This window comes from Erpetoichthys calabaricus, chromosome 4, assembly GCF_900747795.2.
Source record: "Erpetoichthys calabaricus chromosome 4, fErpCal1.3, whole genome shotgun sequence".
In the NCBI taxonomy this organism is placed as follows: Eukaryota; Metazoa; Chordata; class Cladistia; order Polypteriformes; family Polypteridae; genus Erpetoichthys; species Erpetoichthys calabaricus.
In genome coordinates, this window is record NC_041397.2 from 22310254 (window position 1) to 22328349 (window position 18096).

The window sequence follows — 18096 nt, forward strand, 5'->3', positions numbered from 1 at the left end:
TTCATTGGATGGTTACCAGTGATAGCTGGTGGGGTATCTTATCAGGTGGTGTGTGCCTAAATGTTAGCTTTAAATGTCTGTCACAGTATCTCAAAACATTAACAGCCCCCAGAATATCTTTAACCTTTTCATTGTTTGTTGTATTTTTAAAACGCAGTGCTACCTTCAGGATGTTAAATGAACGCATGGTAGGTAATTGTGAACCCTGGCTTGATACCCAGTCTGCCTCTGTGCACAGCATCTGCATAGCCAATCCATGTTCATGAGCATTTTCTCAGTCAAAGATAACCTGCTGAGAGGAATCACACCACTAATCCAGCTGTGTATGAGTGGTGTGTAGGAGAGTGTATGTGTATAAATGATACATATGATGTCCTGGTATCCCATCTAAGAAGTATTCTTGCATGGAGCATTGCCTTCCTCACACTTTGAGCATCACTGGGACCTGTGAGGTACCTGATTAGTGAGTTAGCCTCAACAAAGGAAGTTAGAGTTACAGTAACAAGGGAGGACCCCAAATTTACCAAAGTCGGCCAATAACACAGAAGTACAGTGCAGTGCACTACGTGTGGCATGCCTACAGTTTAGCTAGTTATTCTGCCAAGTGGCATTATGCGAAGTTGATCAACATGCATATTTCTGACATTTACTATACAACCATGCACAAGCCAAAAAAAGCGAAGCAGGTCATATCGAACATCAAGGTAACAATGATAAAGAGTTTTTCACCATTAAAAGGACTTGTTAATAAAGACTTTCCCCTTGAACAGACTGGTCTGAGGTGGCAATAATAGATTGGCCATCTAGCTCTGTGAAGAAGATTACTTGTGTTCCATTTTATGTGTTGTATTTACCCCATTTTTTGAAACCCATTGCACAACCATCCAACCCGGAAGGGGGTCTCTCTCTGAATTGCCCTTCCCAAGATTTGCTCCATTTTTTTCCCCCTACAAGTTTTTCTGGGAGTTTCAGTCAAGACTGGGTGGCTGTCAAAAACAGGGCCTATTACAGCTAAATGAGCCATTCCTTGTGTGATTCTGGGAGATTCTGTACAAGAAATAAGTTGTTGCCCATTAATAAGCAAAATTACGCTGAACTGCAAAGGAGTCTGCATCTGGAAAAAATACACAAATATACACACACACAGATATACATAAATATATATATATTATATATATATATATATATATATATATATATATATATACACAAATAAATATATATACACACACACATAAATATACATATATAAATGCACACACACATTATATATATATATATATATATATATATATATACACATATACAGTGTATCCCCTTTAATAAAACCCCTGTCTGCATCCAGGTGTCCGTGTGTGTGTGTCTTCTGCTGAAGTGCGCATGCGCGGGCCACGGTGAGATGCTTCAAAGCAGATGCTTCAAAGGCCACCTGACATGTCACACAAGACAGAGAGGGCGGGCCCTATAAAATATCGCGCGGCAGATCCAATCGGATTTCTGTAAATGAGGTAAGACCTAAAACATAAGGCATGAAAAATCCAATCGGGTACTGAGACGCGAAGACCAGCTTCCCCAAAGAAAGGTTGGATTAGTGTTTGTAGTTGTGCAAGTGTTCACTCTGAGTATGTCAAATTTATGGAAATACAAACCAGTATTACTGCGAAAGAAAATTAAAGGCACACAATACAGTGACGCATATTACAGCCACATACAAGCCATTATTACTATAACAGAAAATATTACGGACGTACAAGCCTATATTACTGTGACTATCTACTAACAACATGCCACCCAAAAAAAAAATGACATGTCAAGTAGGACATAAGACGCAGAAAATCAAATCCTATATAAGCAACATCTCCTGGAAGAATGGTCAGCAAAAGCAAGCAAAAATCAACAAAAGAAAGGCTGAAAGACAAAGAAAAATACAAGCAAATAGATGGCATTTACTTGCCAGAACCAGTATTCAGCCATGGTCAGTTATATGTTGCATTATCAAGAGTTAGAAGTTTTCAAAATGCTGTTGTCAAAGATGTAGATGGTCCTGAACAAGGCAAACTTTTGCCAAACTCAGACAGAATATTTACAAGAAATGATGTCTATAATGAAATTTTATAGAAAAATTTCATGAGGTAAAAAAATAGAAAATTTTTCCTAAATATCTTCTTCAGATATTGTGTATTACAGATTGTTACAAACTTTTACACTAGGGCAATATTAATTATGCTTACTGTATTGTCATATACGTTTCTATTTTATTTTTATTATTATTTTACTTTAGGCTTCTTGCAAAAATATTTTTGACAAAAAAAAATTAAGACAAGAAACAGAATGAAGTCAAGGTCCCTTGCCATTTAATATAGACTGTTCCTACTAATGTTTATGCACTACTGTTCTAACGCCCGTTATTGTAACGGGTTTAATGTCTAGTATATATATATACACACACTCACACATATATGCCTCCTCTCCTTTTTTCTCTCTACACCAGTTTCTTAAAGGGTTTGCAGGATGCTGCTGCTGGGTCACATAGGGTTGTGACTCGCCATTGCATTTAAAAGGAACCTGGTCACATACAGATTGCAATGTGTCAGCAGAGATTCTCCAAGGTGGACCCCCCACCCCCTACCCCTCCCCCCAGATTTGACGGTCATTACAGTCTTAAAGTGTTAATGAAAGCATTAAGAAGGGCAAGATCGGGTTGCCAGAAAAAACAAAAAAGTTTGAGAAAACCTGGTTAACACCAATGACTGTACTTCCAGTTAAACCATCCGTTAAACCGCTAATGTTTGCTGATGATACCACCCTGATTGGCCTTATCACAGACAGGAATGAGAAGCATCAGCTAATAATTTGGTGCATCCTCACCAATCTTAACCTGAATACCTTCAAAACACTGGACATGATTGTGGATTTTAGAAGGCACTTCTTGCCTCCTACTATAGTAATCATAATATATATAAAAAAAAAAAACACTTTTTAAAAACCACACTTATATTAAGCTAAAAAGTGTACTAAAAAATAAAAAATAAGCCTCTCACACATCACTCATAAAATAAAAGCGTGGGCGCTTTTGCTAAGATTTTAAGAAGCAACATTAAAAAAAACACTTCTTAAAATCTTAGCAAAAGCACCCACGCTTTTATTTTACGAGTGATGTACAGTATGAGACTTATTTTTTACTTTTTGGTACACTTTTTAGCTTAATATAAGCGTGGTTTTTAAAAAGTATTTTTTATAGATATACTAGGGGGCTTCGCTCGCCCACCCCCGGGTTTGGTTTACTGTATATACAATTTAAAGAGATTGCTTGGGGTGGGTGTGTGTGTGTGTGTGTGTCCTGAGGTAGGTTGGTGCCCTGCCCAGGATAAGTTCCTGCCTTGCACCCTTTGTTGGCTGGGATTGGCTCCAGCAGACCCCCGTGACACTGTGTTCGGATTCAGCGGGTTGGAAAATGGATGGATGGATGGATGTTATTTTCATGGGAATTGCTACATATGCATTATTTTCACTTTTACTTTAAAACTTTTGTAAAAACAATACTGTACTTGTCCTTTATTTCCGACACCGGGCATGGTTAAATCTCTTTCTCACAGGACGTATAACACTGCTTGCGTTGTGAGGGGGGGCGGCTGAACGCACGCTAAGCAGAGAGCTGGGAGCACATGAAGTGTGTCTGCCAAAAGCATTCCAACAACTGCTAGGTTAGATGTCCATGAACGTGTTTTAAATGTTGTCTCACTGCCTTGTCTCATGTGACGTTAAAGTGTCTCTCACGGGATGTCAAATTGTCTTCCGAGAAGATCACGTCTCGTCTCCCTAGTCTCCCACCCAAGATTATTAGATATTACTTTCAACTTTTTTAGTCTTGGGTTTGTTTTAGTATAATTTTGTAATCAATATTTTAACACTTCCTTTAATATTTCTATCCGTTACTAGCGCCATCTATTGGTGAAATCTTGAACTATTCCTCATTTGAAAATTTCATTTCATAATTAACATGGATTAATTGATCAATTAGTGAAACTGATTATTGATTCATGTATTGTCATCAGAAGTGAGTAAGTGTGAAAACTTTCAAGTTATTTGGACAATAGGAAGTGGGTTAAATATCGATTACAAGATTTGTACCAGACAACAAACAGGTGAGGTTAAAATAAGCATGGTAATAATAATAATGTGTCACTGTGAACTGGGTGGAATTGTTTAAAGTTTGTGGGATGATTTTAAGGAATGAAAACATACAGTAACTGCTCTCATCAAAAAAGCTTAGCAGTGTTTTTTCTCTGTCAACTTAAAGTTTAACATGTCCTAATCAGTGCTGTTACAGTTTATCGAGCCGTTATTGAGTGCACCCTTACTTCTCCATAACAGACTGGTATGGCAAAGGATCTTATCATTCGAAACAAACTGCAGTGTGTTATTCGAACAGGAAAAAGACTGTAGGCTGGAAATGAACTCCACTGAGGTCCCGTATTCAGTATGTCACAGGTCAGGAAGCGTGCCTGAAATATAATCAAAGATTACACTTGCCCAGGCAACCATCAACTTTAGTTATTACCTTTATTGAAACATGACCATTTACTAAAGGCAAAAACTACTGGACATATAGTTTTTTCCTACTGCAGTCACTGTGGCTAACAAGGTTATTATAGTTTTGCCTTTATATATTAGTTTTTATTTCTGTATTTTTTCTGACCTTACTTGGGAATTCAGTTTAGTTTTAGTTTTTCTTCATCGTGTATTTTCAGTTTAGTTTTTATTTTACAAAGACATTTCTATTTTATTTATATTTATATATATATATATATATATATATATATATATATATATATATATATATATATATATATATTAGTTTCAGTTTTAGTAATTATAGTATGTTTAAAGAGCTACTATGGAATTTAATTTCTGTGTCACATTTGAGACAGAACTGTACACTTAACGGGTTTGGATATAATATGAATTTAATGTTAGTGGAAGCTTGCTACACTACACAACACACTTTACTATTTGGTTTTGTTTTTGTCTTATAAAAACAAGCATAATCAAAACCAGGTACTGAATATGAACAATTTTTAAAATATTTTTATGTCACTTGTGCTAAACAAATCTGCGCTGACTATTGGCACTTTTTTCTTTTCCTTTTATTGCCCAGAATGGGCCAATTTGTAATGAACTTTAGGTGAATTTTAAGGTTTGAGAGTTTTTTACTCTAAATGTCTACAGCACACAACATATCTCGCTCCAACGACAATATGCTTATAATGAATGCCTTCAATATTTCATTCAAAAATCTCAAACACTGGGCTCTGTTATTTTCTACCAGCCATATTGATCTATGATTCCATCTCAGGCACAAATAATTTATAGACAGAATTTTGCACCTGCAGACCTGGAAAGATATAAAAAAAAATTCTTCTACTGTGTTCTGACAGGTGTGACCATGACAATCAAGGGGGTTAAGGAAGAACAGGACTCTTAGGTTTGAATCAGTGTGCAGACCCCACCTAGCTGTATTGAGGGAAACAAAGAAAAACAAGCATGTAGTGTACAGGTTAGGGGCAGTGAGACTTGAAAAGGCCACCATAAGAACAGTAAACCCATAATGAGCACAGCAAGAGCAGGTAATAGGAGTATGAGCAGGCGCAAAATGACAGAGACAGCATCTTAGATTAAGAACAATATATACATTATCTAAACCTGTTTATCCAGAGCAGGATCACAGGAACCAGGAGCCTAACCCAGCAGGTTTGGATGCAAGGCAGGAAAACTCCCTGGTATACAATATGTATGATATTAAGAACAAAAAGAATATGATATTTCAACTTTCTGTTTTGAGAGAGCGAAAGAAAGAAAAAACAGATATTTTAAAGCATAATTCTGCTACTGGATTATTGTCACAATATCAGGTATTTTGAGCTGTGAATATGAACTAAACAAGATAAATTAATAAATATAGAAATACAAAAACAAATTAGTATGTTTAATTTTTCACCACTTGGCAGACTCGTTTCCCCCACCTACCAGTACTTCAGTAGAGACATTGCCAACTCAGGGATTTTACAAGGTTTGCATTGCTTCATTGTTAAACGATGTTTTTAAAGCAAAAGTGATTAGTCAGCAACAATATGCTGATCTTGTATGTTGACATTTTCAGTCTCTCGATCAGTGTCGTTTTATTTTCAAAAATCAGGAGTGGTCTCCCCTAGACTTTCTCGTGTACTCAGATATGGGGATGGATATTTGAGGAGTAAACCGCAAGACAATGATTATATTATGTACAATAAAGAACCACCAACAACAAATCAAATCAAATTAATAATATATTGAAAATTATTATAAAAGTAAAGTTGAATAAATTGGACTCTGCAGCTGCATGAATAAAAAAAAAATCGAGTATGTGTTCAGGTAAAGTACCACTTCCGGTTAATGGATTTGGCCCAAAAGTTAATACAGATCAACAATTCTGGTGTAACCATAGACATATATAGACAGACGCCACATTCACTGTGTTGCCCAGTCGACAAGATACGTCAGCATGTCCGCTATATTGCGAGTGGCAAAAGTGCCATTTAAACTAATACAGGTAGACGTGGAAACCGGGTTTTCTGATGAAAAAACAATAATGTTTAAAACAGTATCGTTTACATACAACAGATTTTGCCGAATCTTTTAAATGCAATTATTTATATCCATTTATACACTAATAATGGCAATTATTAAATAATAATTATTATTATTAAATAATTCCTCCCATATAAGTAACGTTTCTCAGACTGCCTTCTTCCATCTCCGAAACATTTCTAGACTTTGTCCTGTTCTTATGCAACACAGTACTGAAGTATTGGTTAATGCCCTAGTCACCTCACGTATAGATTATTGTAATGCTATTCTATCTGGCATTCCACAAAAACTTATCCATCGCTTCTTCAAAATTCTGCTGCCAGGATAATAACCTGCTGTTCTTAATCCACTGAACATATTACACCTATTGTCGCTTAACTTCACTGGCTCCCTGTTAACTACAGAATACAATACAAAATACTGCTCTTAACATTTAAAGCTCTCCACAGTCTTGCTCCCCCCTACCTCACTGATCTCCTACAGAGTTGCACTCCCTCTCGCTCTTCTCATCTGCAGCTCTATTTTCTGTACCACACATCAAACTCTGTCCTATGGGAGCTCGAGCGTCCTCTCATAGTGCTCCTCAACTCTGGAATTCTCTTCCGTCTCATATACGTCAGCTCGATTCAATAACACATTTTAAAACTACCCTCAAAACTTATCTTTTCAAACTGGCATACCAATGGTGAATTTTGCACTGTTACCGCCAGTTATCTTTGTTCGTCTTTCCTTTAACAGTGAAATGATATACTCAATGACAAAAATAAACAATTTTATTGTATACAAATTGTCTTAATAATTTCTGAAAATATTTCACTCATTCCTCTCTCAATCTCTTTCTTTCTCACACACACACACACACACACAATGTGGTTACTTAAATATATACAGGATAGGATCTAAAATCCATGAAACAGAACTATCTTACATAGCTTTTTCCGTGTGTTACCACTCTGTAATTTGAGAGTATTCAGTCTGGCAATATGGAGCAGCCTTAGTTTGTGGAAGACTGACACAACTAAAGACATGAGCATAAAATGATGGTTGTCAATTTCAAACTGTTTCCTTGATGTGCTCCTTGAGAAAAAACACATCATCTGAACCAATCTCAGCCCGAACAAACTGATTGATCAAAGATACACTGACAGCTTGCCCTAAGGTCGACTGTCGGATAACACGCTCAGCTACTTTGACCACCTTGACTGTACCCTCAAAAGGAATAATCAAATCTCCTTTGTTTTTTAATGTGAGCAAGTGGTAGCTAAACTGATTGATCAAAGATACACTGACAGCTTGCCCTAAGGTCGACTGTCGGATAACACACTCAGCTACTTTGACCACCTTGACTGTACCCTCAGAAGGAATAATCAAATCTCCTTTGTTTTTTAATGTGAGCAAGTGGTAGCTTTTATTACATGATGCCGGTACAACATCTGTTACGACACTAGCACGGCACACATCACAGGGCAGCTTTCTCAAAATCCCATCTACGGGCTACCTCCCACTGCTTCTTGAGGTGGATTTCTTTGGGAAACCTTCAAAGTTTGAGAAATGTTAACAGCTAACAACAATCTACATAGTTAGTGACTAAATACGTTTAGCCAAAACGTTGTTTGGAGGCTCACTTGAGCACATAAATGTACAGCTTTGCTACCTTAGCCTGGCGTAGCTAAAGTTAAGATTATAAAACAGGGTTTTCTAATGGCCAAATATAACCAAAACAATTGTTCAGCTTTACCTATGAAATGTAATCCCTGTGATCTGGTTTGGAGCGTACAGCGGTTTGTACAATCCCAAGCAGCACTTGCGTGAGGCATCTTTATCCATTACTTCACTTCACAGTGCCACTCGCAATATGGCGGCAACGTTGACGTACGATGCTGCTGGTCATGCGTTGTCTAGTAATTCTAGGTCTATGGGTGTAACAACCACATGACAAATTTCATCCATCTATCTAGTTGCGTTTTTGAGATCACGTGTTTATACACACACACACACGCACACACATAATTTCAAAAAACTATTTTCGGACTCGGGGAGTTCTAAAACGTTAAGATTCATGAATTTTTTTCATGATTAGTATACTTTCTCTATACTTTGTATACTTCGAGTGCGAAGTGGCAGGTGAATTACTGTCAACAAAAAGCAGGCACCTGAGAAATAAACTGAAACATTACTCACTCGTGATTTTTCTGTCCATACGGTAAAGTTTTTGTTGAGCAGCACATTCTGATTTCAGGCATTTGAATTACATCTTGATGTACAACAAGTGCAAAGAAAGGTGACACGTAAACTGCTTTCTATTCCACCCAATTTACACGCATATTCAGCTCGCTCTGTCACCGCAAACGCTGTGTCAACACCCGGCCTCCATCACCACCCTCCATTCACTGGATGAATACGTGCGTGGTGGCTCGTGGTGGATGGCTTTCAGTTTTAGAGTTAAAAGTTATAAGGGTTAAAAACTAACAGCAAGAAAATTAATTCAAAAACGAAAACTAAAATTATGTTTAGTAAATGATTATTTTATTTCACTTAGTCTTTCCAGCTACTTTAATAGTTTCGTTTAGTTTTAGTTTTTCAATTCAGTTTTGTTAATTATTTTGTCAGTTTACAAAAATGTTTTTTAATAATAGTTTCAGTTTTGATTTTAGTTTTCATTAACTATAATAACCTTGGTGGCTAAACATGGTCTTTGATTTATCTCTGTCTTTTCCTGATTTCTAAACTCTTTCATCCAATCTAAATTATGTATAGTTTGTGTTTATTTAAAGAATTTTTGATAAATTACTGAGGAGTGCAATACTTCATTGCATCATATATTTGTTTTTGTACAATGTATTTTTCACTACTATTGTAAATAATAATAATACAGTGGACCCTTGACTTACGAACTTAATTTGTTCGCGAGGGCTGGTTGTAACTCAAGTTGGTTGTAAGTCAAGACTATTTTTCCCATAAGAAATAATGGAAATACCCATAATGCGTTCCGAACCTCCCACTACAACACTTACTTAACCTTTTCATAATAAAAAAGGGTTGTATAATGTGCATAATTTACCAAAACACCAATCATTTTTCTAATGTACTAACCAAAAAGTTATAAAAAGTGCCTAGCCTACCAGAAACAACAATTTCATACTGTACTCACCATTTAATTTGACGTCTTTGGGCTGCAGGAAGGGAGGACGAGGAGAATGAAACGGAAAGTGGTTATTGTTTAGAAGGAGCCTCCTTATGCAAATCTTTTCTTTGTAAAATTGTCGAGATGGTGGATTTCGACATGCTGTACATATTAGCGAGATCGGTCACACGAACAGCACTCTCATCTTTCCACACAATTTCCTTTTTCGTTTCGATTGTGATCGCTTTCTTTACCTTCGTTACCTTTTCTTCCTTCCTTAGCAATTATGTGTCTTGCTTGCCATGGTCTTACTGAATTATATATATAGATAAATCACTGCACTGACCAAAATTACGTCCACAAACACATGTATCTGGGCTCCGACTGACGCTTACTAACGCTCTCAGACGTTTGTTTACAATCGCGCAAGCGGATACACGTGACCGCATTCAGGTCGTAACGCAAGATGTTGGTCGTAAATCAAAATAAAAATTTTGGTCATAAATCAAGTTGTTCGCATGTCAGGCCGGTCGTATATCAAAGGTCGACTGTAATTATTATTATTATTATTTACATTTATATAACACCCTTTTCACTACTCAAAGAGCTTTTAGTGAGTGGGAAGCCACTTCAGCTACCAATGATGTGTAGCATCCATCTGGATGATGAGACAGCAGCCATTTTTACATCAGTATGCTCACCACTTGTGAGCTATTAGGTGGTGAGAGAGAGATAACCGATTACAGACGGGATGATTAAGGAGCCTGAATGAATAGGCCATGGTGAGCAATTTAGCCAGGGAAACAACCTACTCTTTACAAAGGATGCCCAGGGATCTTTTTATGACCACAGAGAATCAGGACCTCGGTTTTACAGCTCAGCCAAAGGTTTGCACCATTTTTACAGCACAGTGTCTCCATCACTGCACTGGAGCATTGGGATCCACATTCAGACCACAGAGAAAGTACCCCCTACTGGCCTCAGTAACACCTCTTCCAGTAGCAAACCAAGCTTTCTCCTAGATGGTCTCACATCCAAGTACCGGTCGGGCCCAAATGTGCTTAGCCTCAGGTGGATGACCTATAATGAAGTGCATGTGGTATGGCATGTAATACACAAATGGAATGGGAGGTCTGAAATGTGCAAGTACCCCTAATGAGAGGGACCTAGGAGTCATAGTGGACTTGTCACTATCAACCTCCAGGCAGTGTTCAGAATCCATTAAGAATGCTAACAGAATGATGGGTTACAGTTAGGTCCATAAATATTTGGACAGAGACAACTTTTTTCTAATTTTGGTTCTGTACATCTGCAGTGGGTTGGTACCCTGCCCGGGATTGGTTCCTGCCTTGTGCCCTGTGATGGCTGGGATTGGCTCCAGCAGACCCCCGTGACCCTGTGTTCGGATTCAGCGGGTTGGAAAATGGATGGATGGATGGTTCTGTACATTACCACAATGAATTTTAAATGAAACAACTCAGATGCAGTTGAAGTGCAAACTTTCAGCTTTAATTCGGTGGGATGAACAAAACGATTGATTGGGCGGCATTTCATGATACAGATTGACAATGACCCAAAACATACAGCCAAAGCAACCCAGGAGTTTATTAAAGCAAAGAAGTGGAACATTCTTGAATGGCCAAGTCAGTCACCTGATCTTAACCCAATTGAGCATGCATGTCACTTGTTGAAGACTAAACTTCAGACAGAAAGGCCCACAAACAAACAGCAACTGAAAGCCGCTGCAATAAAGGCCTGGCAGAGCATTAAAAAGGAGGAAACCCAGCATCTGGTGATGTCTATGAGTTCAAGACTTCAGGCTGTCATTGCCAGCAAAGGGTTTTCAACCAAGTATTAGAAATTAATTTTTTATTTCCAGTTATTTAATTTGTCCAATTACTTTTGAGCCCCTTATATGGAGGGATTGTGTTAAAAAAATGCTTTAGTTGCCTCACAATTTTATGCAATCGTTTTGTTCACTCCACTGAATTAAAGCTTAAAGTCTGCACTTCAACTGCATCTGAGTTGTTTCATTTAAAATTCATTGTGGTAATGTACAGAACCAAAATTAGAAAAAAGTTGTCTCTGTCCAAATATTTATGGACCTAACTGTATATAGTGTGTCCTGATGTGTGGAGTACAAGTCACAGGAGGTTCTACTCAAGCTTTATAACCTACTGGCGAGGCCTCATCTGGAGTACTGTGTGCAGTTATGATCTTCTGGGCACAGAAAAGACAAAGCAGTGTTAGAAAAAGTCCAGAGATGAGCAACAAGGCTAATTCCAGGGCTAGAGGAGATGAATTATGAAGAAAGGTTAAAAGAGCAGAGCCTGTTCAATTTAAGCAAAAGAAGACTAAGAGGCAACATGACTGAAGTGTTTAAAATTAAGAAGGGTAGTAGATCGAGACTGTGACTTTAAAATGGGCTGAACAAGAACATGGGAGCACAGTTTGAAACACGTTAAGGGGAAATTTCACACAAATGTTAGGATGTTTCTTCAAATAGGGAACCATAGACATTTGGAATAAATCACCAAGTAGTGTGGTAGACAGCAGGACTATAAGGCTTTCAAAATTTAGCGAGATTTTTTTTTGGAGGAATTAATTGGACAGGACTGGTGAGCTTTGTTGAGCTGAATGGCCTGCTCTCATCAATAGTTTTTCTTAAATGTCCTAATGTTGTGATTGTGTCATGCATTGTATATATTCACAATCTAGCTGCAAGGACGTGCTGGCACACGGTCATTATAAATAACGGAATGACAACGTATTACGGTAATTTGCAGAGATCTTGGAGGCACACACACAAGAGGCAACTGGAGCTCATCCGGCACATAAACAACATGATTTCCTTTATTTGGTCAGGAGGCGGGAGATAGAACATCCCTTAGAGAGCATCAATCCTTGCATCAAGCAACCTCTGGGACATTGAGAGTGGACTATAACAGAAAGCTTCAGTTCCCAAATGAGGTTACTACAACCTTCCTCTGGAAAATTGTAGAATCCAGATGTTACAGTGGTCCACAGAACCAAAGTACAGTTGTGCTGGTTAAGCTGACCATGCCATGGGGAAAAGGTATGAAGACAGCCCATGAGAAGGAGAGAGAGAAATACACAGATCTGAAGGAATAATGTGTAGAGGTAGGAAGGAGGACAGTCATCAACCCTATCAAGGTAGAGTTCTGAATGGACACAGGGTCAACTACCCATCATTTCCTAAGGGGCATGAAAGTGTCAGTGGGCCAAGCTAAACATGGTGCTGAAGGAGTTGGCGAAAGAGGTAGAGAAAAGGAAAGGCTCTGGCTAAAGAGGAAAGACACCATATGGAGGAAAGAGTCCCAGAGCCAGCTACAGGGGGGCAGTACTGAGACCTGCCCGCTGCTGTCCCACCACCTGGAGATGTTCCAGAAAAAAAGAAGCAAACGGCTCACGATCTTGTAGCCAGCCCAGTAGTACTGTCAAAAGAGCCTCAAGCAGTAATGCATTATAGGTATTCAAATGTTGGATATTCAAATATATTCAAATAATGTACAATATATTGCTGCAGTTCTCAAGTATCCAAGCCAGAAGTACTTATATGTGTTTAAGGGGTTGCTGTTTATTTTATTACTTATATATTTCTCTTTTATGTCTTCTCTAATGTTCTAATTTACAATTAGGGACAAATAAAGTACACTTATTTACCTGTGAACTACATATATTGAATTGTTTAACTGTATTAACCTTGTCATGTTTATGGATGTAACAACATGAGAAATTTGTTGCAACCAAATAAATTTCAAGTTTAAGATCAGCTTTGTAAGAAGTGTCACAGAAGAAGGTTACAAGATTGACAGCATAAGAAAAGAGCTCTAAACCAAACAGAATGACACAAGTCTCATTAACCCTTTTTAGCTACTAAAAACCTAGCATCAAAACCATTATCAATGAAAAAAGATATTCACAGAACAAGACAATCTAACAGAGCACTGGGAAGAAATCTAGTCACTTAGATTGCAAAATTATTTAAACACACATCACACTATTGCCTGAATTGTTTTAAGAAGTAAACTGGTAAACTGAAGTTGCAGAACCTTAAACATTTTGGACAAACGCAGCTACAAATTTGTCAGAAATGTGCATGCGAATGGTCTATTTGTAAGCTAATCTAACAGTCCATGCTTCTTGAAGTCAGACTATTTAACACTCTTATTTTGACAGGAATAGTTAAAGTTCTATTTCATTATAACTTACAGGGGGTAAATGATTATACCATAATCTATGAGGCAATATGTGAATATTGGTAGAGGATTAAATGATTAGAAACGGATGAGCTCACAGTATGTTGAGCCCATTCTCCTTATTAATGTCTGTGCTCACTAAGTTGTATGTTTGAGTGTCATGAACTCTTAATCATACTGGTTCTTTATTGGCACTTTATGGTTCTTTAATGGGTTGTGTGGTTCCTCACAGACCCGTTGCTTAACAAAGCACAATTTCATTCTTGGCAGGGGTCTTTGCATATGAAGGTGGTTCTTTGTGCTTTGAAAAACTTAGTGATATGCAGAAAAAAACAAATCTTAAAATGTATGGTAGGCTACCTTGCAGGACAGTAACAGATTAAGAAAACCTGTTATTGAGCCTGTATTAATAGTATGCAGCAAGAGTCCTTTTAAAATCATAACCCATTGATACTTAACAAATCTGTTACAATCTCTTCATGGTCATTTATTGTATGGATCTTGTTACAAAAAATATAAATAAAAGAGTCTTTCTGGAACCTTCATGTGTATGGGAACTAAACTATGGCATCACTCTGATACCCTTTCAAGAGTGGGGGTGTATGCATAAATTGGAGGTGCAAAGAAAATATGATCAGCTAAACAGCAATAAATGTAACTTTTAAGCAAACCTCTTAAGTGTTTTAAAGCTTATACTTCAATCACTCCAAAATTAAAATTTTCTGAAGATGAGGGTCTCTGTGTGAACGGGATATGCCATGCACGGATACCCCATCTATTGTTGGTTCCTGCCGTGCGCCTCAAGCAGCCAAACCTGAACTGGACTGAGCTGGTTACATGGATGGATGGATGGATTGATTAATGGATGGACGGACGCTGTTTTGTCCGGCATGTGTCCGAGATGTCAGCAAGGGGCGGAGTACCGACTGACAGCTGCAAGGCGCTCCTTCTCTACCAGATGCTCCTACAAGGATGCTATTCATAAAAAGCGCTTTCAGTGCACTCGAGACTAAAAAAAATAAATTAAATTAAAAGGGGGCTTTACCAAACCCACCGTGGACGAACGATTCGTCTCACCGCGTTTCCATTCGCCTTAGCCAGGAACGCTGGGTGTCTTGATTGTTCCTCTTGGCGTTTGGTACCAAGGGAATTTGGGGTCTAAAATGCAGAAGCGCTCGTTACAATAGATGCAGTTTCCGAGATACACGAAACGCCACCGATTTGCGTCTATATTACCGAAGTGCTTCATTATAAGTGATTTCTGCCTAAATATTTTTTAAGCATCTTTGTAATGTACAGAAACAAACTTTGCTGTTCGTCAAAAAAAAAAAAAATAGTCATTTGCCTCAAAGCCACACAAGTCACAATCCCGCACGTTACAGTTGTGCATTAGGGGACGCTTGGACTTACCGACAATATAGGGCTGTGGGGCAAATCCCTGCTTTCCCTTCTTCTTGAGACTCTTTATAGAGAAGAGTCAATGCATTCGACAAAACAAACAAGCAGCAACAAAAAAAAAAATCCTACGGAAGCAGAGAAGAGGACTTCCAACTCGATGGACACGTCGCCCAGCTTTCCGCGGCCGGCTGGCTGCCCCTTTGCCTTATCTGTCGGCGATGTAACTCTCACCAAATGCCGCAGCTCATAATTTTTGTAGCCCCAGTAATAATCTAGACTTCCTTAGCTCTTTATCAATCACGAAAGCCGCCATCTTCGCATGGAATGTACACAAACGGTGCGCATGCGCACCACTCCGCGGATGGAATTTCCCAGTTCAAAAGTACAACAGTGCGTAAGCAGCTCCAGCACCGCCGACTTCGATCGGCGGGGGGTCGAAGTCCTCGGGACTACACTGGCGGGGTGAGGAGCCGCAGCAACAGCAGTGGACAGCTCCAAGTCACGTCTGCAGACTGCTGGAAAAACGTGTCAACCGCTCCAGCTTCCCGTTATCTACGACTACTTCCCAGTCTCGACTACGAGGCCACGCCCCCTTCTGAGGGGGGTGGTTCTGTCTGTGTGTGTGTGTGTGTTGTGTGTGTGTGTGTTGGGTTGCATCACGTGGCACGAGGCAGCCCGGCTCAACTTTTTAATTATTAAATGTTTTAATTATATAACGCCTTTCCCATGCCCAAAAACGCTTCACAATTTAAAATGAAACAAGGGCATACACAACATTGGAAACAAATAATGTCCACCTAAAACACTAAATAAACGCAAATACGGGAAACACAAAGCATTCACGTAGAGTAACAGACAATAAACCAGAATAAAAATACAAAATATCCAATATACCGTAAGAAACCCCTGAAACAAATAGTACTGTATAATATGTGATACAAACACAAATCATCCTGAGCATCTGGACTTCTTCTTCTTTCGGCTGCTCCCGTTAGGGGTTGCCACAGCGGATCATCTTCTTCCATATCTTTCTGTCCTCTGCATCTTGCTCTGTTACACCCATCACCTGCATGTCCTCTCTCACCACATCTATAAACCTTCTCTTAGGCCTTCCTCTTTTCCTCTTCCTTGGCAGTTCTATCCTTAGCATCCTTCTCCCAATATACCCAGCATCTCTCCTCTGCACATGTCCAAACCAACGCAATCTCGGCTCTCTGACTTTGTCTCCCAAACGTCCATCTTGAGCTGACCCTCTAATGTCCTCATTTCTAATCCTGTCCATCCTTGTCACACCCAATGCAAATCTTAGCATCTTTAACTCTACTACCTCCAGCTCTGTCTCCTGCTTTCTGGTCAGTGCCACCATCTTCCACCCATATAACATAGATGGTGTCACTACCGTTCTGTAGACCTTCCTTTTCACTCTTGCTGATACCCACCCATCTGTCACAAATTACTCCTGACACTCTTCTCCACCCATTCCACCCTGCCTGCACTCTCTTTTTCACCTCTCTTCCACAATCCCCATTACTCTGTACTGTTGATCCCAAGTATTTAAACTCATCCATCTTCGCCAAATCTACTCCCTGCATCCTCACCATTCCACTGACCTCCCTCTTATTTACACACATGTATTCTGTCTTGTTCCTACTGACCTTCATTCCTCTCCTATCTAGAGCATATCTCCACTTCTTCAGGGTCTCCTCAACTTGCTCCCTACTCTCACTACAGATCACAATGTCATCAGCAAACATCATAGTCCACGGGGACTCCTGTCTAATCTCGTCTGTCAAACCTGTCCATCACCATTGCAAATAAGAAAGGGCTCAGAGCCGATCCCTAATGTAATCCCATCTCCACCTTGAATGCATCCGTCACTCCTACCGCAGACCTCACCACTGTCACACTTCCCTCGTACATATCCTGTACAACTCTTATGTACTTCTCTGCCACTCCTGATTTCCTCATACAATACCACAGCTTCTCACGAGGCACCTTGTCATATGCTTTCTCCAGGTCCACAAAGACGCAATGCAACTCCTTCTGGCCTTCTCTATCAACATCCTCAGAGCAAACATTGCATCTGTGGTGCTCTTTCTTGGCATGAAACCATACTGCTGCTCACTAATCATCACCTCATGTCTTAACCGAGCTTTCACTACTCTTTCCCATAACTTCATGCTGTGGCTCATCAATTTTATTCCCCTGTAGTTACTGCAGTCCTGCACATCCCCCTTATTCTTAAATATCAGCACCAGTACACTTCTTCTCCACTCCTCAGACATCCTCTCACTTTCCAAGATTTCATTAAACAATTTGGTTAAAAACTCCATTGCCATCTCTCCTAAACACCTCCATGCTTCCATAGGTATGTCATCTGGACCAACGGCCTTTCTATTCTTCATCCTCTTCATAGCTGTCCTTACTTCCTCCTTGCTAATCCGTTGCACTTCCTCCACATCATCCAACCTCTTCTCTCTCTCATTCTCTTCATTCATCAGCCACTCAAAGTGCTCTTTTCATCTGCTCGACACACTCTTCTCACTTGTGAGTATGTTTCCATTTTTATCCTTTATCACCCTAACCTGCTGCACATCTTTCCCAGCTCGGTCCCTCTGTCTAGCCAATCGGTACAGGTCCTTTTCTCCCTCTTTAGTGTCCAACCTCTCATACAACTCATCATACGCCTTTTCCTTAGCCTTCGCCACCTCTGTCTTCACCTTGCGC

The 18096-nt window shown here is 39.2% G+C and overlaps 1 protein-coding gene across 2 annotated transcripts in view; it reads right to left on the reverse strand.

The window, feature by feature from the left end:
* fndc3a (fibronectin type III domain containing 3A) overlaps positions 1-15924 on the reverse strand; it is a 418327-nt gene extending 402403 nt beyond the window's left edge. Inside the window, exon 1 of one of the 2 annotated variants that reach the window (XM_028799242.2) lies at positions 15601-15924. The gene's annotated coding sequence lies outside the window, so the exon portion shown is untranslated. Of the gene's footprint in view, positions 1-15381 lie in introns of both variants that reach the window. The other variant, XM_028799241.2, reaches the window with a different exon arrangement.
* Positions 15925-18096: the final 2172 nt, after the last annotated feature.